The sequence below is a fragment of the Protobothrops mucrosquamatus genome, unplaced genomic scaffold, assembly GCF_001527695.2.
Source record: "Protobothrops mucrosquamatus isolate PMUCROS unplaced genomic scaffold, P.Mucros_1.0 scaffold664, whole genome shotgun sequence".
Lineage (NCBI taxonomy): Eukaryota > Metazoa > Chordata > Lepidosauria > Squamata > Viperidae > Protobothrops > Protobothrops mucrosquamatus.
This window is the reverse complement of record NW_015386952.1, coordinates 408,077-431,324: the sequence shown is the minus strand read 5'-3', so window position 1 is coordinate 431,324 and position 23,248 is coordinate 408,077. Positions and strand designations below refer to the sequence as shown.

Here is a 23,248-nt window from a genome sequence, read left to right as displayed (position 1 = left end):
CCAGGATCAAATAATTGTTTTTCCCTCTTGGAGATATTTCCAATTTGAGAGTGGCAGGCATAATCCAAAAACAGATTGCTAATTTCTCACTCTCAGTACTAGTGAAAAGCCAACCCCATATCCTCACCAGCCAGCTTATCACCTGTAAACAAGCAACTTGCCAAGTTCTTTGCCAGCTAAGGATAAACTGGCTGATAGAAATGAATTGCTAATTTCTGTTGCTAACAGCAGATGTAGCCCATCAAAGTATAATGATTTGCTATAAGGACAAAAAGGAAAATCCATTTTTTCTGTCTTTTAGATCAAACCTCATGGTTTCCTTCTATGTTAAGAAAGATTGCCACCAAGCTTGAGCAGAAATGCTAAGAGCAAGCTTGTCAATTCTCAGCATCTATCAAAATATATATTTCATCTTCCCTTTTGTTGTCAGAGAGGGAACTATACAGATGTTATACACAGCCTTTCAGCAAATCTCCTTCAAATTGTAGGCTTCCTTTGGGAAAACATTTAATATATAGCTGCAGGCTTCATATCAGGCAAACATTAACATCCAAGCGATGCCATAGCCTACGAAAGCTTTATTAACCACTGTTCTTGGGGAGAGTGTTGACTAGTGATGCTATTACTGAATTCATTTTATTTCTTCATTTGATTCCAGCCTAATCCAGTTCAGGAAGATGGAATTCCATCTAGGAATATTTCAAGGAAAAAATCATGGGGACAATATCTTTCATCAAAAATTCAGCTGTGCACTATGCTATTCTCTGTTGCCATAGTTTCAGTACTCAAAGGCCTGTAATCACTAGGCAATGTTCATATATCTGGGCAGACAAATCTCTTTATATTGTTGAATGACAATTACATGGTTTATAATTTTGACGACTGTTTTGAAGAACTGAGTTCCTTGCAGTTGAAACTCTCATGCTATGATTGTGTTGGAAACCGTGGAAGTAGGTGTAGATGAGAATCTCTTGGAAATTTATTGCTAATGAACAAAAAGTTAAAATGGGAAATAAACAAGGTTAACACTTTTGGTGATTAAACTTCCCCAGAGCATTTGACATTTTCTAGTAAATTAATCTGCAAATTACATACCTCTTTGTGGAATTAATTCTATGACTCATTACATAGAAGCTCAAGTTTTAAAAAAAATAACAAAGGACCCCACTAAACAAAGAAACAGTCAATCTTGTCTATGGAAAGGCAACCAAGAGCAACAGCAGACATTTCAGCTATGCCCTTGTTTGCCAGACATAAAACTATCTGCTGTTTGAAACATCTAATCACTGTTCCCGATCAAGTAATTTTAATCCACTGCTACTGTTACCAGGTTTTGAATGTCAGCCTCTGCATGGGTAGAAAAAGATTTGAAGACATTTATTGACAGTTATCAGGATGTAAGAGGGGGAAGGTGGAGACAAAAAGAGTGAACAAGAGCAGTAAAAATGTTCTATCATTTCAGAGAAAAAGTATTTCTTAACAGGTTTCTAGAGCTTATTATTCCCATAATGATGATAGAACCTGTGTTTTTACATTCTCCTTACATATTGCTAAAGATTTTGCTTTGTCTTACAGCAATTACTTAGAAAAACAGTGAATTCACACACTCATATGGCAGTACGGTAGACCAACTCCTTAGCTTTCCTCCTGCCACTAAGATTCTGTCTGAAACCAGGTTCATTCTACCACTAACAAAATGTTATAAAAATTGTTGTGGCAAGAGGTGGACCTTTTTGAAGGAATCAAAGTAAAAATAAGTAAATCACCTTTTCAGACCTCAACAACTCAAGACATCAACAGTATTTCTGTCAGGCGTCAGGAAAATCAGGATATTCAGGCAGTTTAAATGAGTATAAAGATTTGTTACAAGCTTAGTTCTCTATAAGAATCTGGCCAAGTTACCATTAAGGAAAATGCGCGGGAATTAGGAATAGAAAGGAATTCAAGATGGACTGGACTTAGATCTCTTGCAGGCATGAAGGAACTCATGTCTTATGATGCGTTTGACCCCTCCCTTGGGCTCAGCCTGATCATATCCTACATCACCCATCCTTCCATCTTGGCCCCCCTACTCTTCCATGGGTTCTTCTATGCTGCTTTCCTTTTCCAGCATTGTGTCTTCAAAGGGAACTTGGCAAGGGAGGAAGGGAGGCCATCTCAAAGGAATCCTCCTTCCACCTTCTGCAGGAGCTGGTGAGCCAGGTGGTGGTTGCTGAAACACACAAAGATTGTTACAGGTTCCTCCTCTCCCCTTCCTGGGAATTGAAGGCCAGATGTGGAAGGCCCATTGTAGACGAGTCTCTCTCCTCCCCCCAGAGAAATGCAGAGAGTCAGGCAAAACTGGGTGGGATGCTGGTAGCTTAGTCAGCCTTGGCTTGTCAGGGAAATGCTGGTGGAACTGACAAACCAAATTGGGGGCATGAACATACTGTTCTCCCAGGAATGATCAGAAACTGGGTAGCCCTTCCAATGAAACAAATACTAGATGCCCTTGCCTCTTTTCCTAGAGTCTAAAATTTCTTCCACCTCATATTCTGGTTCCCCCTCTAATATGGCTGACAGTGCAGGGTGTCACTTGGATCTTATTGTGCTTGGGGAGGCATCTTTTGCAAGTAATGCTTGGTGAAAGACTGGATGCACCTTCACTGAAATGGACAATTGAAAGTGGAAGGCCACAGGGTTGATTTGTTGGAGAACTTTGAACAGGCCCACAAACTTAGTGTCTAGCTTCTTGGAAAGTCTTGAAGTAGCTAAGAACTAGTAGAGAGCCAAACCTTGTCTCCTACTGCTATGGATGGACTCTCCTGCCAAAATGCATCTGCTGTCTTCTTGTAAGCCTGTTTCACTTGATTGTTGTTGTTTCAACAGGTCTTGAGCTGCACATTGCTCTTGTAATAAGTCAACTGCCCCTGGAACTGTTGAGTTCAGTGCAAATGGTCTGGCAACACTTTAGGGTGTGTGCCATACATGGCTTAAAATGGTGTCATTTAAGTCGATGAGAGCAGTGAATTGTTGTAAGAAAATTCTGGCAGTAACAATGGCCAGTTGTCTTGGCTGTGGGTGCAGTAGCGCCTGTTGGAGGAGCTGGTTCATCTTTTCAGCCTCCCCATTCGTGGATGGATGATGGACTGAGGAGAGGTTGACCTTGACATTTAGTAACTGAAAAGTGCTTTCCAAAATCTAGATTGGAATTATGCCCCTCTGTCTGACACGAGTCCTGAGTGTTGAGACCATGCCAGTGAAAGACATGGTCTAGAAAAAGTTGGGCTGTGTCTTTGGCATTGGGCAATCCCTTACACCAGGGGTGTCAAACTGGTGGCCTGCAGGCCGGATGTGTCACGCGCAGGACACGCCCACCCTGACTCCGCAAAGGCAAAAAATGTTGTGATACGTCACGATACATCACGTGACATGATCGAGTTTGATACCTGTGCCTTACACAATATGAAATGTGTTTGCCAGTCAAGTACAACTTGGACCTTCTGGGAGTCCATCTGGATGCTTATCATGGAAATACAGTAGCCGAAGAGGTCTAGCTGCTACAAATCAACAGCATATTTTTCTGGCTTGGCAAATAGGTGGTTTTTTTCTTGGTCTACTGAGGACTGTGCACAGGGAGGCTACGGGTAGTGATGGGGGGAGTCAGCTTTGAGAGCAACTGGCTGGGGCTGCTGAAAAAGGCTTTAAGTTCAGCTGTTATAGTGACTAGGTAGAGATTTTGTAGACCCTGGGGGGGGGTCCCTTGCTGTATCAGTTGTGACATTACGGCTTTGTTGAGCCCCCTCTTGAATAGCGCTTTTAAGGCTTGCTCATTCCAATGCAGATTGTCTGCAAATAAGTTTGAATTCTTCAATATATGCTCTGATAAAGTTGTTGCCTTGGTGGAACTGGAAGATGCACTGTTCAGCAGTTTATATTCGGATAGGGTCCCCAAAATTCTCTCTAAATCTAGTGAGGAAGTTTGGGTAACTATCCAGAATGGGTTCATTGGTTTCAATGCATGGAAGAGCCCATTTGGCAGTGAAGTCAGTTAAAAGCATGAGGATGAAGGAGAGTCTTGATCTGTCTGTTGGAAACTTCACTGATCTGGTGCTGATGAACACACTGCACTGTGCTAGAAATGTTCTCATCAGACTCACCAATAGTAGTCTGATAGACAGTCAGGAGATTCTGGAAAGAGTGTGGCAGGAACTGGTAATTGTTGGCTAGGATAAGGGCTGTGAATCATCTAAGGAAGATGCTGGAGAGAGTAAGTGTAGCATCTTTTGCAACTTGTAGGGGAAAAACATGAGGAGAGGAGAGGAGAGGAGAGGAGAGGAGGAATCTAAATAAGCAGAGTCAAGATACAGAATTTTTAATAAACACTCAAAGAAGTGGAGAATATCAGCCAATAACACTGGAACTATGCCAGAGAACCTCAAGCAGAGTGGGTGATAAGAGATTGTTCTCCTCAAGTTCTTTATGTATAATTTCCTTTACTTTCAAGAAGCAATTAAAGAGCAATGGAGTCTCCATATCTGACTTGGAAAGTTATCCAACATTAAAATTAATTTGGGAGTGCAGCAGACTATTGTATTCATCATAAATGAATGACAAAAATGAACAGATACCACAGTGGATCTGCTTGTATTTTCATACCTAATATTACTGTGGATTTACTAATGTTAAAAAAATCTAATCTATGAGCTATTTGTACAGTATTCTGAATTTCCAGTACTATTATTTATAAGATACATAAACTACATTTCAGTTCATGTCCGTCAAGTGGTATATAAGTAATATTTATTTGCTTGTTTGTTTATTTGGCCACCCACTCACTCTCGGCGATTCTGGGCAGCTTACAGGCATTTAAAAAGCCAATATAAAAGCATAAAAAACACCCCCCTCCACTGCCAGCATTAAGCCCCAGTGCACAAAGGATCAATAAAATTATTAAAAAGGAACATATAGAAGAACCAGTTTCTTAAAAACAAAATGATTTTAATTTACTTCCAAAGAAATTATTCAAAGGAAAAATAAATGAAGAGGTTCCTAGGTCTGGAGGTACAACAGAAAAGGCCCTGGTTTTTTTGCCTGCCTGCCCACCACTTACATTGGAAAGTCTTCAAATTTTTGTAAGAGAAAATGATACTCAGATGTTGCCCATACCCGTGGTGAAATGCCCATTAAGAAAACTCTCCAAGATCTCCCTGGAATTGGTAATATTTTTCAGGTCCATTCTAGTTTCTTTGCCGTCTAATTTCTTTGCCATATTGTAAGTGCAAAACAACCAATTAGTTAATGTTCAGCCAATTAGTATATTACAATACATTGTGTTCAAAGAAAAGACCCAGATTTTCTGTTTTGGTCTCTCTTCTCTCTCCTCTTTCTTTCTTTACTGGTATGTTAATGTGTCAGGCTGATAGTCAATTACATTTAAAATGAAATTCTGGTATACCCATAGAGAATAGAATAGTAGCATCAATTGTCCTCCTTCAGCTGTCAGTTAAGGGTCTGAATTCCCTACCAATTGACAATGGATACTATTTAGAAGAAGACAGTTTCATTTATAGACCAGATCCTATTTTTCAGCTATCATGTTTTCAAAAGTGAGTCTTTGAACCCTCTCACTCTGTTGCCAATCCAGTGTTTGCTAATTGCCAAACATCCTTACTTTGAAAGATGGAGAAGCCTTTTTCATTTCTCATAGTATTTATCACAGATGCATTTATATCATATGCTTATTTATCAAATAGAAGGAAGTAGTGTACCTTCTACTTCTGCTATGAAAGCCTGGCCAGATTCAAGCAGTGGCAAAGCACATATCATTCCCTGAGTTTTTCAGTCATGAAAAATTACTGTACTTCAATGCAGAAGGCATTGTTTTCCCGAGCTCAAGAGAGAGATAACATTTTCTGTGCAGCTGGAAACTTCCTTCTCTCAGCAGCTGTGTGCTCCATCTTGGCTAACTGACATAATACAGAAAAGCAGGCCTATCCATCTCAAGTATGTAGGACAAACACTATTTAGAGACATAAATATTCAACACTGCCAAAGTATTGGAGATGTCATCCTGCTGAAGAAGAGACCGTTCATGAAGAAGCAATAGCCAAAGGGGAAAGCCTCACACTTTACAACATGCTGGAAGGCACGCAGGCTGCTTGCAGTAAAAGGAAATGGTCACATTTGGGGGAAGAGTGTTAGAATGTGAAAAACAGTTTTCATTTTACAGATTTAACTTAAATGCACATGAACCTTCTCTTGCAGAATGGGGATAGCGCTTCCCTAGTAGAAGAACATGTGGAAGTTTTGGAATATTTTGGAATAAGGCTACAATAAGTGCAGTGCACACCAAAACAACTAGACACAAGGACAGTTTTTCCCCTATGCCATCACTCTGCTAAACATATAATTTCCACAACACTTCTTATGCCCTGGGATGTGAAGCCATCTAGTAGGGTTGAATTAATATTATCCTTCTCATCTTTCCTGTTATTGATTTCCTTAGCTTCTTATGACTATAACTTTGTTGTTTGTATCTTGTGACTTATTAGTATCTATTATGATTTATTTAGTATTCTATGACTATAACTGAATGTTGTATCTTATTATTTATGATGATTGTATTTTATGGTTATGATCATGATTTACCAGCTGTTGCTTGTATGCACACTGAGAGCTTATGTGTGCCCAATCACACTTGGCAAATAAAGAATTCTATTTTATTCAATATGAATTAGCATTACATTGAAAGGACCTCTCAGAAATTACTTGTCCAGCTCAGAGGGAATACCTAGCATGTTGAGCAGGATTAGACCTAGATGTTACAGGGATGGGAAGCCACAAGGAAATCCCAGAGCTGTGGGTTAGATTGGGAGAGTGAAAAATAAAATCCTGAAAGAGAGCAATGCAAACTATTCAGCTGCTGTGAAATGCATGTGGACATTCCCATATAGGCACCAAGCTCAACTCAAAGGAGCCTTTATCCTATGAGCTGTGACATAAGCTATTATTCTATATGCAATTGTGGCAATATAAAGCAAAAATAGATTCGAGGGAAATTACTTCTAGGTAAATCTGTACAGGACTGCATCTTATTAAGAAGTCATTTGTAGGTAAAGCCACTTCAACATTTCATCTCTTCCTTCTTCACCAGTACGTTCCCCCATGTCCAACCTGACCAAATATTTGCTTCCCTCTCCAACCATTGTTTAAATAAAGATCATTGTATTTGTTCAACCTGACAACTGGTTTTGCGTAGAGAGGGCATGAGCCAGAGATCACCACCAAAATACCCTTCTCCCTGACTGGCATTCATCATCCCATCTCTGTAAGTAAGTCAGGCAGAAGGCAGAACTTCCAGTGGATTTTAAATTTTGGCAAGTTTACATGAGAGTTCTGCTTCATTTAGCTGCTTTCTGGTTGGGGTTCTGAACAATATACCGCAAGCAAAACTTTAGAGCTATTGTTGTATAGCACACTCTGAACAATTAAAATTTCATTACTTTCATGGCAAATGGAATCCTGGAGATGGTGACATTTTATTTCCTCTTTAATGATTGAGAACCTTTTGTGACCTCCCTCAGTTCTATGCAAGATATTATTTTATACACACACACACACACATACACCTATATTCCCCTGGATTTTTCTCCTCAATGACTCTCACTCCCACTCTCACTCTCATACTGTGGGATTATGTCAGAATAAATGCTCATAAATGATGTGGGGACTTGTTTCCATGGAAGCAGATTTTACACCCGCAGAGTGCAATGGAATGTGGATAAGACTATATGCTAAGTCACTGCATTCATATGATTAGTACAAGGAAAGAGTGGGGTAAGAACATTCAAGGATCCTGAAACAAAGCGAGATTGCTCACTTGCCTGTACCTCAAAGATTCATATGGATAACATATGGCTCAGAAGAATCTAGTTAAAGATTAGGGACCTACTGTGATGATAAGTAGATATGAGAGCTAGCATGATGTAACAGTTAAGGTGCTGGACTAACCATGGGAGTTCATTCTTAGTCTAGTAGTCTATTCTTAGGGATCAATGCCATCTGGGTGATTTGGAACCAGTCTATAAACTTCAGTGAAGAGACTTTTCATCCTGTGCTGGATTGATTCAGGATGATGGTGATGGTGATGGTGATAATACTCATACAGACACATACCAAAGGAGCTCTGTTCCAATGGGTGTTTGGACTTAGATTAAGTGGATGAAGCAAATTGGATATACCAATTTTTTAATTTGTTGGTTTTTATTATTTACTATACATCTGTTTGTAATGCATATTTTGGGTGTTGCTATACTCTTCCTTGAGTCTGTTAGGAATGGAGCAGGTTATAAATACTGTTGAATAAATACATCAATAGCTCTTCAAAGATGTAAGTAGTATTAGTGACTGCATGAACCTAGGAGACATAAAACTCTTCGAACTACTCAAGATATCAGGAGTTACAGGAAAATGTCAGGAGAAACCTGCTGGATCAGGCCCATCTGCCTGATCCAAATTGTCAGAGACTGCTATAATTTTTACAATATTTTTAAATGTTTAAATGGTTTTAAATATTTTTGTGGATTTTTGTGTACTACATGGCAAACTTCTGTTGCCTTACACTGCAATTATCACTCTACTTTCTTTTGTGGATTACAGAGACTCCAATATTTTATACAATATTTTTCTACATTTAAATATTTTTAAATATTTTTGTGGACTACCCTTTTTACGTATATATATGAGATTTTGTCTTTTTTTAAATTTTATTCATGTCATTTTTAATACGTGGATTACAAACTATATCAAGAGGGCAACATCAACATTAGCCACAGAAGGGACCAAAAGGAGAATTTAGAACTCCTAGAACTAAAGTAAAATTTCCTGTCAGTGTAAACAATTAACCAGTAGAACTGCTTGACTTCAGAAGTTGTGGGTGCCTATCACTGGAGTCTTTTGAGAAATTGGACAGCCATTTGTCCAAAGTGGTATAGGTCCCTTCAACTCTGTTATTCTAACAGACTAACATTTAAGAATAGAAATTTCAGTTTAGATTTTCAGTCATCAATATTTCTTAAAAAAAGAGGCACAACCCAGCATTCCTGTGACAGGAAGAAAAATATCCCACACTTCCCTAGGGAAAGAAAGGCGAGTATTGGTGAGAGGAGATTCAATTCTTAGGGGAACAGAAAGTACAGTCTGCAGACCAGATAGTCAATTTAGGCAGCTATGTTATCTCCCTGGAGCAAAAATCAAAGATGTAACTGAAAAGCTTTCTAAAATAATCAACCCCACCAATTACTACCCTTTTCTTCTCCAGGGACCAATGACACAAGAATGAATCTGAAAACAATAACAAGAGATTACAAACTGCTAGGGAAGAAAGTTAAGGACTTAGGAGCACAAGTGGTATTTTCATCTATACTTCCAACAAAAGGCCAACATCCAATGAGGGAGTAAAGGATTTTAAAAACAAACCACTGGCTTAAAAATTGGTGTCATCAAGAGAACCTCAGTTTCCTAGACCATGGTCTGCATTATCCACATAAAAGTCTCCTTGCAAGGGATGAATTTCACCTCACAAGAACTGGAAATAATATATTCAGAAAACGACTAGCTCATCTTATCAGAAGGACATTAAACTAAAATTAAGGGGGGAGGGGGGCAATCTTCATAACCTTTAGAACCTAATTCCAAGCAAAGACAACTAGATAACCAATCATATAAGGAGGTAGGAAGTAAAGAGAAAGAAGAAAGAAAAAAGAGAAAACATAATGAGGTAGAGAGTGATGGGAAGGATGGAAAACTCAGTTACAAATTAGGAGATATAAAAAACATACCCAAGACCCATAAAGGACTTACATGCCTATATACTAATGCTCAAAGTTTAGGGCACAAATGGTGAAATTGAAGTACATGAAGGCAGTTATGATATAGTTGCCATTATCAAAACTTGGTGAGATAAAATTCATGACTGGAATGTACTGATCGAAGGAGACCAACTATTCAAAAGAAACAGACCTAACCAAAGAGGAGGTGGAGTTGCACTATATATAAAAGATCATCATATCTCTACAGAAATGCACAAAATCAAGGATGAAAACTTCCTAAAATGCATATGGGTCAATAAGGAAAAAGGAATGACATTGCTATACTATATATAGTAGCATGTAATATACTATATATACTACACCCAACCAAGCAGAAGAAATAGATGAACTTTTTGCTAATCAATTATCAAATGTATGTAGGAAACATACCACAGTAATAATGGGAGACTTTAACTACCCTGATATCAACTGGAAGACAAACTCTGCAGCAATGGGAGATGGAACAGCATCCAAAAAGCAGAGGAGAGAACTAGAGGAAAAACTGTCCTAATTCTTACTAACATAGAAAAAATGATAGAGGGAATTGAAGTTGCTGGAACTTGGGGTGAGAGTGACTGTATCATATTGGAATTCAACATAATGCAAACACAAGCAATGGAACATAATCCAACCAGTGTCTTAAAGTTCAAAAGAGCTGATTTTAATGAACTCAGAGAGAACCTAGGAAAGATTCTATGGATGAAAATCCCACAGGGGAAAACAACTCAAGAAGCATGGGAAACTCTGAAAATATGACCATAAAAGCCCAGTCTAGCACAATACTGCTGAAAAAGAAAAACAAGAATCCAAGAGGAAACCTGCATGGTTGCACAAAGATCTCTCTGATAAACTGAAAAACAAAAATGACAAGTACAAAAAAAAATAGAAAGAGGGACTCATGACTAAGGCAGAATATCAGCAGAGAGCAGGAATTTGAAAAATGAAGTCAGGAAAACAAAGGCGATGCACTAAAGAGAGAAGATGGCAAGGAAGTAACAGGCAATAGAGAGAAAGCAAACTGAAGTAAAAAATATGTTATTCTAAGGTATGTTAAGAGTATATGCAGCATATGATACTGCATGAAGATCTCCAGAAGCATCTCTTTAAAATGGGTAAAAAAATCAATGTCACTAATTAAAAAACACTTCACAGTAGAAGTCAAACTGAGAAGGTCATCACATAATCTGTATTATGACCATGAGGCCACCTAAAAGTTTCTGAAATGCTTAACTTGCATCAGTCTTCATGCAAAAAGAAACTATAGCCCAACCTAACAAAAACATAACCCTAAAAGACAAACTAGAAATACACATTTAAATAAACAAGAAAATGGTAAGAGAACACCTGCCTGATTTTGACAAATATAAATCACTGGGACTTGATGGATTACATCACTAAAGTCAGATGCAAATATTAATTTGTTTTTTCTGCAATTGCCATATCCTCTTTGAATATTCCATTGACTTTTTTGTTGTTTGATGGCTTTTGCTTTTCAACTATGAATATAGTGAAATAAATTGTTATTATTTTCTTCCATACATTCCTCTTTCTCCTTAGCAGCCTTATTACTTACATTTTTTATTCCAACATCTCTGTTCCTTTCATTTCTCCTTGTTAAAACAGAGTTTCCACTATCTGAAAGAAGCCTTCTTCATTTTGACATAGCTTTGTGGACATTACTAGAGAATAGTGCTACTCTGTTACTAGAGTTCGTTCCTGGATTTGGTTGACTCTTTCCTACAGTGTGGAATATATTTCAGCTAAGTTTCAATTGCTCTGAATATCTTCCATGTATTATTAAGAAATTTAGATTTCTTGTCTATTTTTCTTTCAGTCCATTTTCACCAATCCTCTTATATTTTGAAGTTGACTCTTTTGTAGGCAAATCTGGCTGTTTTGGAGCTTCTTGGCAGTATTCCACTTAAATGTATCTAAATGTAATTTAGCATTTTGGTCACATTTTGGTCCTATGAATTTTATAACTCTTATATATCATACCATTTAGGATTAAATCTAGATTGCTTCCCCTGTTTTTGGTTCTAATACCAACTATTCTAGACACAAGCAATAGCAAACCGTTTCCAAAATATATGCCAAGAAAATATGCCAAGGAAGCCATCAGAAATCAAAAACTGACTCAAAGGCACATTCAAAAAGCCTACAACTCCAATTCTAAACCTCTCCTCCTTTCATTATCATCTCAACCACATTTTGAGAGCTCTGTCTAGTTAGTCCTGGTCATGATCAGATGGGATTTATTATGAATGTGCCTTGATAATCTTGGACTTCACTCTTCTTTCTAGCTGCATAATTTAGGCTTCTAGAATTAGCTGACTTCATTTTCCAAATGACAATGATGCCAACATGGGCCATAACCAATGCATCTTCCCTAGCATTTCCCAGTACTTTATCTAGATCTAGACCTCAACTCCAAGAATTTCCCCAGCCAGCTCAGGGAGTTGAAATCCACACATCTTAAAGTTGCTGAGGTTGAGAAACAGTGATCTAAATGATGCATGGTACCCACAGTCTTTACATCAGGTGAAGAAGTATAACCATGCATTTCATTACAATACAAACTAAAAATACCAACTAAGAAGGAAAGTATATTTTATACTTATCAACAGTCACTGGTTTACCATTTAATTCATTACTATAATATGAATAAGATATTATTATAAGATATCAAGAATCTCTGCCATAGTAACACATATTAATGCATCCTTGGATTAGTAGAAAATATTACCTAATCCAAACAGATAGCGCATACATTTCTGACAACCATTACTTGACATCTGGAATAATACCATTGTTCCAATTTCTCAATATAATTCTTTTTGCCAACCCCCCTGCTTGATACAACCAAAATTCCTGATAAACAGTCAAATTTCAAAAGAAAAAAGAGGACTTTTAGATGTAGGCTATTTGATCATTTAAAATATAAAGAGCTGGGTTTGTGGTTGATAAGTAGATTGTATTGTCACATATTATCCCTTATGAACTAAGTTGGAAAGTTATTATCTATTTCTTTTGCTATTATGGAAGGTGCTTGGAACAACACATAGCAAAAAAGGTGTTTTATTTCCAGGAGTGTAAGCAGTGAGAAATCTTTGGGCTGTATTGAAATGTAAATTAAGTTTTGATAACAAGACTCATGAATATCTAACACTTTGGAAGAATTCTACTTTGGAAATTGGTGGTAAATCATTTTATTGGAAAACTTGGGTAGAAGCTGAAATTATGACTTGAAATCAACTACTATGTAATGACTATTTTAAGGATTTTTCCAGCTTCAAATTGAATTTGATCTTCCTAATTCACAACAGTGGGGTTATCTCCATCTTAAACATGTTCTATTGGATCAATATGTACTACATGTGTGGCTTCCTCAAAGGCACCTGAGTTGCTTTCTTGCATAATGGAATCCATTACAAAAAACAAAATTATAACATATCTCTATGAAAAGCTCAATATTTTAAACTGTACATTTTTGGGATTTCAAACGCAGAGTAAAGAACTGGGATTTCCAGGACAGCCACAACAGTGGCTTCAGACTCTGACCTGGGGTAGAAATGTTGAATTAAAGACAGCTCCATAAAAAGCAGAGCCAACAACTATGGCAGAATGAAGAATAGACCAGCTTTCGTAATTCCTCTCTGGACAAGGAGAGGACTTAAGATCATCCACAAGTGCTCCAGACAGTTGCTCCTCATAAGGAGACCATAAGACAGCAGCCCCCAACAGGTTTAGAACTCTAAACCTGTTGGGTTTAGAACAATCATTTTGCTGAACAATCATTTTGCTGAAACTGCAGTTGGCATCTTTCTTTACTATATTCATATATTTTTTATTTTCTATTTCTTTTCTACCTTTTTCTCTTTTCTGTACCTCTATTTTTTTCTTTTTTTTCTTTTTATTTATTTCTTTTTCAATTTGTATTAGTTTTTTATCATTGTAATTATAATTTTTAATTTTAGTAAAAAAAACCAATGTCTTAAAATGTTTAATGTTATTTACAGATTTGAGATTGGGGTGGATTTATTGAAAAATTACACTAAGGGTATATTGTATTTGAAAGGATGGACGTCGGGTTTTTTTGTGGAAATGTAAGAAATATTTGTGTGTTCATTGACTAAATGACATGGTCATGTGATCATTTAATATCTTTTGGGGACTGTGTATTAAGATATATTAGTAGATTTATGGGAAAGTCTTTAAATGTTAAAGATGTTACTGTGATGTTGAATTATATACCAAAGCTTTGGAATTTAATATGAGAGGATAGGGCTTACTTTCCCAGGATTGACTTCCTCCTAAGGCCGGGGTAGGCAACCTTGGCTCTTTTATGACTCGTGGACTTCAACTCCCAGAATTCCTGAGCCAGCGTAGCATAGCATAGCTGGCTCAGGAATTCTGAGAGTTGAAGTCCACGCGTCATAAAAGAGCCAAGGTTGCCTACCCCTGTCCTAAGGGAATCTCTCTCTTACATGCCAGCAAGGGAGCTACATTCCTAAAAGTAGGACAAAGCTATTATATTCCAGAAAGTCTCATCTGCATTCCTCTCTGCCTCTCTAAGCATTTCCATCTCAGTCAGTTTGATTTTAAGGAAACCATCTTCTTCCTTAGAGATCCAGGAGCTTGTTACACCCACACAAACTCATATGCCCAGTCGGCAGATTGTTGAGCAATATAGTTATTCATATAAAAACATATTAGAAAAAAAAAATGCTGCACAGGTTATAGAGAATATAGACCCATGCAGAGTGCATTGTAACAATCCAATCAAGAGATGATCAGGGCATGAGTATGTTAGAAGTAAAGTCTTCATCCTGATTCATCCAAGCCGGGAATAAATAAGCAACATGGCGACTGCTTTGGGAAGATGGTTACAGTTTATTGAAGAAGCAGAAAGATGGTTCTTCAGGAAAGAGCAGAGGAGAGAGAAGGGCTGAGCACATGGGCAGTAGATTTTTATACCCTCTCTAGCCTTTTGTTTGGAAGTTTCCTGTTCCTGTGGCATGAACTTTGAACTGAGTCTGAGTACTTTTCTAGGCCTTAGTATCTGTGGTTTAGTCCTATTATGTCCCAAAAGTCATCTACTTCCCTGGGGCTGGGCTAATGACTCTTAAGAGTTTCTTTGTCTACTTGAGTTCCCTGGCTCCAACCTTCCTGATGGTTTTACATCTGCATTTGTATAGGGCTGGCTCTTGCTTGGGGCAGAGAGATAGATTTGGGGCCAGGTTTGGTTTCTGCTTTTCAAAAAATGCTTTTAAAAATCCTTTTGGTGAAAAATATATTTTCCTGCCCTTTTAATATTTCCTTCTCTGGGCTAACTTCCCTCAAGTGATTGTATGCAGGATCCAGCCATAACTTGGATTGGGATTACAGCCATAACCTGGTTTAGGATATCCCACAGTACCTATTTATAGTTATTTAATTGTATATAATGTTATGCTATATCATTATGACCAATAAACTTACTATTGTTTAAAAAGATGAGATGTGAATAACACTACACAATGTCTTCACATCCAATCTGGCCCTGAATAAAAAAAAAAGGGGGGGGGGCATCTAAGGACAAGACATTGCTTTGTGGATACACCATTCTTTTTATTTATATTTATATTTATATGCTCCTTCACTATTGATTTGGGTTTTTTTATCCCACCTTTATTATTGTATAAGCAACTCAAGGCAGTGAACATACCTAATACTTTACTCCTTCCTACTTCTATTTACTTCACAACCACAACCCTGTGAGGTCGGTTGGGCTGAGAGAGAGTGACTGGTTGCTTTCATGGCACTTAGATCTGAGTATTTCTGAACATTTTAAAAGAAAATCTCTCTTGGATATATACAGCATTTAAAGGATGCTAACTTTCAGGAATTATTGTGGTTCTCTGCAAAGGATATTACACTACCTAAGGACACCATTACACAAAGATTTTATACCAGTTCAGAATCAGCTATGGGCACCTGTTAGCCAAAGTTAACTTGTTCTAAGAGTTGAGTTGGTTTTTTTTTTTTTAATTTGGCATCAATTTTGTAATTGAGTTCCTGGGCAGAGGTTCTGTTTTTCACTGGTGGGAATGATAACTCTTCATCCTCCCTGCTTCCTGGCTTCTGGCCTCAAACAAGCCATTTTCTTTCTAGGGAGTTCTTAAAAAGAAGCAAGCAAACAAGCGAGTAACCTGACACATTGCATTGCCAGCTGAATCCTTGCCAAAAGGAGAACAAATTAGACAGAAGTCTTGTCGCCTTTAGTTTGGCTACTATACATGCGGGAAGAGCAGCAGTGATCTGCCAAATGTCAAAACAGCTTAACTCCAGCTGCATTTTAATGTGGACTATCAGGATCTTGTCTGAATTGCTTAGAGATTATCTCCTCCCTCCCCTATGCCAGCTGCTATAATGGCACCCAGCCAAGGGATTCAAGAGGGAAGGACCAAGAACTCAAGTAAGATCATGCATTGTCATTGCTGTCAACCATTCAGCTGTGTCCGTCTCTCGGCCACTCTGTGGATCAGCACTCTCTATGCCCCTCTGTCTTGACTGCCTCCTTCAGATCCACAGGTTCATCCTTTATAGTGTCCAGCCAACATGTACTAGGGCAGCCCTTTCTCCCTTTTCCATTGATCACTCCCAGCATGATTGATTTTTCGAGTGAGTCATCTCTCATAACATGACCAAGGTACGACAGCCTCTATTTGGCAATCTTGGCTTCAAGTGATATTTTTGGTGAGGACTTCTTTACTTGTGATTTTTGCAGTCCATGGGATGCATAATAGTCGCTTCCAGCACCACAGTTCAAAGGTGCCCACCCTTCTCCTATCTGCCTTTTCCAGAGTCCAAGTTTCATAGCCATAAGTAGCAATTGGAAAAATTATTGCGTTAACTAATCTGCATTTGGTTGTGAGGCTGATGTCTTTCCTCTTCCAGATGTTATTCATGCTGGACAAAGCAGTTCTTCCAAGTGCTATACGCCTTCTGATCTCAGGGCTGCAGTCACCACTTTGGTCAATTTCAGAGCCCAGGGAGATGAATTCTTTTACTGTTTCGATGGTCTCATTGTTGATCTACACTCTGACCCGTGTGTTCTTTGCAGTTGTCATAATTTTTGTCTTCTTTGATGTGAAGATGCAGTCTGAATTTTTCACTTTCATCTTTGACTATCAGGATTAGCCACTCCACATCCTCCTTGCTTTCCACGAGCAATAATCTGAGGTTATTAATATCCCTACTACCGATTTTAACCCCAAAGGTAGATTCCACCAAATGTGCATTTCTCGTAATTATTTCTATGTACATGTTGAATAATATAGGTGGCAATACGCAACCCTGCCGAGTGCCTCTTCTAATTCTGAACCATTTTCCATAGTCTGTTCTTACAGTGGCTGCCTGATCAGAGTAGAATGACTGAATGAACTAGATGGGATATGGTGATATTCCAGAGCTAGTCATGAATCAAAGGCTTTTGTGTAGTAAATGTCTTTTTGATATTCTTTTGGTTTTTCCAAAGCTTAACAGGGTTTTTACACATCTTTGACATAAACCAGTGTATAATCATTGGTAGATAGTAATTTATTCACATCCTTGGATAAGGAAAACACCCCCAAAAGGTTGGCACTGTCAACGTCATATACTACGATTTGATGGCTCAGTAATTTATTTATTTATTTATTAGGGACCCATGCCATTTTAGGAGATAAAACACAACTGAAAAACCAATGTACAGGTATAGTATAAGGGGTATCTTGCTCAATAGTAGTAATTGTGAGAGGGATCTTGGAGTCCTAGTGGACAATCACTTAAATAAGAGCCAGCAGTGTGCTGCAGCTGCCAAAAAAGCCAACACAGTGCTGAGTTGCATTAACAGAGGGATAGAATCAAGATCACGTGAAGTATTAATACCACTTTACAATGCCTTGGTAAGACCACACTTGGAATACTGCATCCAGTTTTGGTCACTACGAAGTAAAAAAGATGCTGAGACTCTAGAAAGAGTACAGAGAAGAGCAACAAAAATGATTAGGGGACTGGAGGCTAAAACATATAAGGAACGGTTGCTGGAATTGGGTATGTCTAGTTTAACGAAGAGAAGGATGAGGGGGGACATGATAGCAGTGTTCCAACATCTCAGGGGCTGCCACAAAGAAGAGGGAGTCAAGCTATTCTCCAAGGCGCCTGAAGGCAGGACAAGAAGCAACAGATGGAAACTGATCAAGGAGAGAAGCAACCTAGAACTAAGGAGAAACTTCCTGACAGTTAGAACAATTAACCAGTGGAACAAAATAGGAGGAGGCAGACATTTTAAGTACTACAAGTTAAAAGAAAAGCGAACACCAGGATAAAATAACCAGATTGTTTAATGCAAACAAGCCTGTAGATAAAAAGTCACTAAGCTTTCATCGGCCAAACTGCCGACGTCGTCAGAGTTGGAATAAAAGGAGATCTGGGAGCCGATTTATGTAACCGCCTGCCTCTGCACCCGGCTTCTCGAGTGCGTCATGGGCCCATTAACTGTGCTTGACCGTAGTGCGTCGAGTTGCTCCACACCTGGCAACTTGCCCATGGCCTCGATGGTTGTCTTCTGTTCCTGAATCGCTCTTCTGGCGTGTGTACAAGCGCCATGGGGCGGCTATCTAGTCATGTCCATGCTTCGTCTCCCTCCCCTCCCGTTTTAAAGCAATCCTGGGTGTTATTACTCAAACTGCAATTCAGGTATACCATCGGGCCATCATCCTCCCCCACCCCCAAAGCTGCTGTTGTCTCGCCCATAATATTAAGTACTGTATGTTTGCTGCCTTGAGTTATTGATAAAAATAATAAAGGCGAGATAAAGATCTGTCCCAAAATGTGAGGAAATATTACTTCATCACAAACTGATTGTCAACATGAACACACATTTATCTACTGTTTTTCCTTTTCTTTCAAAGAATAGCAATAGTACTTAGATTTATATACTGCTCCATAGTGCTTTACAGCATTCTCTGGGTGATGGACAATGTCAGCATATTGACCCCACAACAATCTAGGAGGTCCTCATTTTACAGACTTCAGAACAATGGAAGGCTGAGTCAACCTTGAGCCGGTCAGCATCAAACTCCAGGTTGTGGGCAGAATGAGCAAAAGAATGATCATCTAATGATATGACACTCAGGTGACCTCATACTGTGTCCTCAGATGACCCTTATTTGCAAGAAAAAAAGAACGATACTTTTAACTCAAAAATGTTTGGTGATATATCTTCCCCATCTCTCCTCCCACCCCTATCCTTGATGAGTTTTGTTTGAGAAAAATAGACAGAGACAGGTTTTTCCCTTCGGAGAAAAATATAGAGGGAAATGTCCTTTTTTTAAAGAGAAAAGAATGGCACAGACACAAGTGGTGCGATTCTACTAGGCGCACTTCCAAACAATGCAAAAAACTAATGTCATCCACCATGTCTGTAGTCTATATAGCATTTTTTATATACAGTATAGTTTAGAGACCTTCTGGTAAATAAAGGCAATGTTAAATTTGCTCTTCAATGTGCTGTTTTCCCACCAATGATTTATTTTAATGTAATTTTACAATCTAAGGGAAAATAAAGTTCAGTAGGGTAAGATATCCAAAGTGTGCCAAAAGAGAGCTTTGAGCATATTGGTAGTCTGCCAACACTGCCAATCCTAATCCTTGCCATAATCAAGTAAAGTAGCTTAGTGTGTTTATTATGTTGAACTAAGTATAAATATAAACTAAGTATGAAGACAAATTAAGGGGAGATAGGATAGCAGTCTTCAAATATCTGAAAAGAAGCTAGAAAAAAAATGAAAGACCTTTTCTCTGTTGTTCCAAAATGCATGGCTGTGGTTATTGCCAGCTATTCAGTTATGCCTGACCCTCGGCCACTCAATGGATCAGCACACTCCATACCCCTGTCTCACATTGTGTCCTTTAGATCTGCTACGGTCATCCTGGTGTCCAGCCAGTGGGTAATAGGGTGGCCTCGGCATGATATGGAATAATAAACTTAAGTTATAGGGAGGCAGATCCCAAATGAATGCTGGGAAAAAGCTTCCTTTTGTTAAGAAGAGGCTAAATAGCCATCTGCCATGAATGCTTTAACTTGCATTCCTGACTTTTATAGAGAACTGCATTCAGTGACCCAACTCTATAATTCTGAAATTCACGCAGAATCAGGACAAAGCTAAATTGTTATCGGTTAACAGCATTTAATACGATTATTCTCCTGTACTGTATATTTCCCACTTCTATTAGATAGACAATTCCAGTAGCAAGTATTCAGTGGACTCAGAGAGCTGTACCCAAGTTTTTCAGAGGACTGCATGTAGTTCTGATACCACAGGTTGTCATAATAATCATAGTTTATACATACATAGAATAAGTAATTGCAGGTTTAATTAGGAGGTGAAGAATTCATGTTTTTAAAAAGCTATTTTGGTTCCTGGGTACAGCAAGAAACTGATATAAACTTAAGAGAGGTCCTTTTTTGAATGTAGCTCTTCCCCATTTCACCTTGAGATGCCATGTATACAGCCCAGCCTTTCTTCCCACCATAATCCAGTTTTGGCTTTTGTAACATCTGGGTGAAAAAGCCATAATCTAGAATTTTGTAAAACTGTATCCATTTTTTTGTAATTTTTCTTTTTTGGACAATACAGCTTCCTTTTGTTGGTCTTTTTTCTAACAATGGCAACTCATTGTTATTTACTTCCAGTTTTTACTCTAAGTCAGTGGTCCCCAACCTTTCTAGCGTGGAAGCCTGGCCCGGCGGTGGTGGGGGCCTGTGAGTGGTGGAGGGTGCTTATGCTCATGTGCGGAGCTCCACTCCACGAGCAGAAAGTGCTTGAGCAGAGGGCGTTTGTGCTCCCGTGTGAAGCTCCACTTGCACAATAGTGGGCTGCAGCCTGGAGATTTGGGGACCCCGGCTCTAAATGTACAAAACTTTGCCCAGCTTCGATTACTTGCAGGACTTGCAGAGTTAAAACCACATTTCATCCCAGAGGCATTTTCACAGATCGCGCTGGAGACTCTGCCAATTAATTCTGCTTTTTGAGGAAGGATCACGCAACTATTATGTATAAGAACAACCTCCAAACATTTATTTTCATCCAGGTCTTTTACAATTTGTAGTTTACATGGTTAGACCCATTGTTTGTTTGCTTATTTTGGTAAGCTGCCCAAAACAATTCAGTGGCTCTAGGTAGCAATTTACTAAGCAAACAAGCAAATAAAGAAGTCAATAAATTTTATATGTATTTAAGCTATTTTTTACTTTCTTCATTATTTAATATTCCAGTAGATTTAAATTGGTTAATAAATTAGCTCAGTGTTTCTTTAAAAGGCAGATGATTATTTCCAACCAAAATTGTTTTAATATTGTCATCAACCCTACTAATGGGAATGAGATGGGGGGCATTTTAAAGAGCACCGAGCATTCAGATCACAATGTGTTATTCTCTAGTGCAATGATTATACCCTTTCTCTTAATTCCTGTGCAATCTGCACAACTGCGCTGACACGAGGACATGCAAAGCATTCTGTTAATGTGAAAACTGGGTTAGATTTGTATAGCAGGTACTATAACTTGACCTCCAATATTTTATGTAAAACCAAATTTTCCTTCTGTTGTTACAGCTGGGTGCAGGTAAAAGTCGCATGAAGAGAGTTGTGAAAGCATGCACGTTTTAGAAATGTAAAAGAAATAATGGTTTATTTAGAGGGCCCATCCTACTGCCATTTAACTCTGGCAATGCACAGACAATGTAAGGGTGTAGAAATTCTTGTAAATTATACAGGAAGATTTTGAGCATGCTGTATTTAAATCAAAATTAAGAGTTTACAAATGGGGTTCCATTATCTTCTATATACTCCATCTAGCAATTGGTTCAAAATACATGTAATTAATGATTCTGTGTAAGCATTATATTTAAAGTTGCTCTTATCACCAGGCATTTTCAGCAATTTGTGCATTTTTAAAAGCCCAACAATGGAGTATGGCAGCATAATAGTATAGTGTAGTACATACAATAAGGGACCTAAAATGCCACAGCCATTGCTAGATGTTACTTTGTCCTTAAATATCAAGTGAACATTTGCACATAGAAATAATGAAAACTTTGTCTTTGCAGGTGGGGATAAGTGGGAGATACATCCTCCCCCCCCCCGGAAACGTTAATATCCTGAAACTTCATAAATGTATGTTATAATTTAATATTGTTTTCCTGAAGTGCCATAAATACAAAACTATAATAATAGTAATAACAACAACAACAACAACAACAACAACAATGTTGGAAGGGACCTTGGAGGTCATCTAGTCCAACCCCCTGCTTAGGTAGGAAACCCCAGTGCTTTTTTTCTAAAAAAAAAAAAAAGGGTACCGAAACTCACACACGTCATACAACCTGCCTTGCCTACCCTATAAGGCTCCATCCAAAAAAGGTGCCGGAACTCCGTTCTGGGCATTCTATGAGAAAAAAAGCCCTGGGAAACCCTATACCATTTCAGACAAATGGCTGTCCAGTCTCTTCTTAAAAACTTCCAGTATTGGAGCATTCACCGCTTCTGGAGGCAGGTTGTTCCACTGGTTAATTGTTCTAACTGTCAGGAAGTTTCTCCTTAGTTCTAGGTTGCTTCTTTCCTTGATTAATTTCCATCCGTTGCTTCTTGTCCTGCCTTCAGGTGCTTTGGAGAATAGGCTGAATCCCTCTTCTTTGTGGCAAACTCTTAGATATTGAAACACTGCTGTCATGTCACCCCTAGTCCTTCTTTTCATTAAACTAGTCATACCAGCAGCCATTCTTTATATGCTTTAGCCTCCAGTCCCCCCAATCATCTTTGTTGCTCTTCTCTGCACTCTTTCTAGAGTCTCTACCGCTATCTACTGTATATCAAGCATTGCGGTCATCATGCTGGTCTCTGACACACAATTGCTATTAGAGAAAAAGACCAGCAGCTTGAAGTTGGGTGAAGAAAGGAATGAGGCCTCCAAGCCCTAGAGTCTCTGCTTAGCATTGGCCAAGATGGAAGGCAAGGCGTTACGTGTTTGTTTGTTTGTTTTATCAAAATTCATATTTCAATTCTTGAGTGGAAAAAGTTTTGTTTCTGTTTGGAAGCATGCAAGAGAAATGAGCCTCTGGCTCTTTCAGATCCATGTGTCCTATAATTCACAACTGGCATATCTCAGAGGACTTTTTTTTTTTAGTCCCCATTGTGATGGAATCATGGGAGTTTTCAGGATGAGGTGCCCTCCTAAACACCTCTTTCAGATGCCTGTTGTTAGACATTGACAGTGGTGGTTTCTAGTATAGCAATGGAAATTTTGAACATTGAACCTCACCTTCTGATTGCAGTCTGCTTGTAGAGATGGAAATCCATATAATCCCATGGCT

General features: G+C 38.5%; 1 protein-coding gene across 1 annotated transcript in view; it reads left to right on the top strand.

Annotated features, from left to right (window-relative positions):
• ITGBL1 (integrin subunit beta like 1) overlaps nucleotides 1-23,248 on the top strand; it is a 175,672-nt gene that overhangs the window by 130,220 nt on the left and 22,204 nt on the right. The gene's annotated exons all lie outside the window — the stretch shown is intronic.